Below are 1,791 nucleotides of genomic sequence, written 5' to 3'. Positions count from 1 at the left end.
AAGTTTATATTCCTGAATGAAGAAAAGATTCAAAGTGGACGAGTTTACTCACACTGTTTGTGATCCTAATCAGCGTCTAGGGAGATTTTTATAGCCAAGACCTCCTTAAGATAAACGAGTTCTCTTTGGTTTTTTTGATCATTAAGTGCTTTGGGACGTGGTCTGAAGAAGTTCACTTCATTTATTCAGACATTGAGGGAGTTCCTAGGGTGGTAGTCTGCCTTCAACTTAGACCCCGATGATCTGTGCTTCCTGCTGTGCCTGTCCTGTGTACTAACCAAATATGGTAAACATAACTGCATGTCATTTCATAGATATGTTTTAACCGACGCTGGGGCTCATTTTGGAAGAAGAACCAAGGTCTGCTAACAGTTGGAGTGGAAGGGAAGGTTTGGATCAACAGTTATGTGAGTTAGATGTCTTGGAAGGAGAAGCAACAGCCCCAAACATGCCTCTTTGTGACTGTAGTCCTGGTTCTTCCCTCCACTGACCTTTGTCAGGACTGCTGACTAACTCTAGGTCCTTCTGCACAGGAGGCCAGTGCTACAGCCAGTAGCACTTGACATTTTGACTTGCACTTAGGAATGATCCTGAGTCACAACTCGGCTAAGGTATGACTGCATTCGTGACACTAAGAAAAGGTGCATAAAAATAAAGGCATCTTGCTTGACACTACTAATAGTTAGGTACTTTATTTTCTAGAAATTAATGATAGACTCATCGTTTGTTAGTTCTTGTGTCAAGAACTCAGAATTAGGTTTTGCTCCCTAGAAACTAATAGTACAAAGGAGAGCAAAGATATAAACAAATACCCCAAATGGAGATGTGGCTGCACCTAATTATAGCACACTACAACAGGGATTTTCTGTGTAGAAAAAAATCTCTGTTCTAGGGAGCTGAAAGTGTAGCGATGAGTTCTACTTGGAGAGAATGGAGATCTGAGAAAAGCTTTACAAACAGATGTCTAGAGATCAGTGCCTGAGAAAGATCAGTACATCTCTAGGTAAAAGAGCATATTCTAAGGCTTACAGGTTAAGAGTCACCGAGTGACTGAAGATGTTCTCATTTCCATGCAGATGTGGTCAGGGATTCATGTAAGGATTTCCTGTCAGGAAAGATGAATTTAGCCTAACAGGTAAAATGACACAGGTAACTTTTAGGTATGAGCTCAACAGTCAGATAGACATTAAAGAGTAGGTATATGCTATGTTACAAGTGTGTGTTCACTCAGAGAACCTGGTACAGCCATTGGGAAGAGATGGAGGCCACAGACAAAAATGCTATACTTCTGTTCAGTAGCTTTCTGTGTTAGAGACATGTGAGCTCCAGACACTGTCTCTATCGCCTATTAATACTTTCATTCTCTAAGTTTCCATTTTAAAATAATTTAGATGTATCAACAATTACAAAAGAAAGCCTCAGGGATATAGCCCAGAAGAACACTGGGTCTTATGGTCTAAACAAAGGCCAAAGAAATTTTGCAAAAAGAATATGAGGAATTTCTATATATTCTTCACACAGCTTCCTCTCATGTTAACATTTTATGTAAATGGAGTGCAGTTTTAACAATTAGAACATTAATGTTGGCAAACTTGAACTAGTTTTCTGACCTTATTCAAATTCACCAGTCACTTGATTGATGTTATTTTTCTGGTCTCTCCTTGGTTTTGCTTATCATATTGCTTTAATCAATCTTCCTTCCTTCCTTCCTTCCTTCCTTCCTTCCTTCCTTCCTTCCTTCCTTCCTTCCTTCCTTCCTTCCTTCCTTTCTTTCTTTCTTTCTTTCTTTCT

The sequence above is a fragment of the Mus caroli genome, chromosome 3 (assembly GCF_900094665.2).
Source record: "Mus caroli chromosome 3, CAROLI_EIJ_v1.1, whole genome shotgun sequence".
NCBI classification, from domain to species: domain Eukaryota; kingdom Metazoa; phylum Chordata; class Mammalia; order Rodentia; family Muridae; genus Mus; species Mus caroli.
This window is presented reverse-complemented; position numbering follows the sequence as displayed.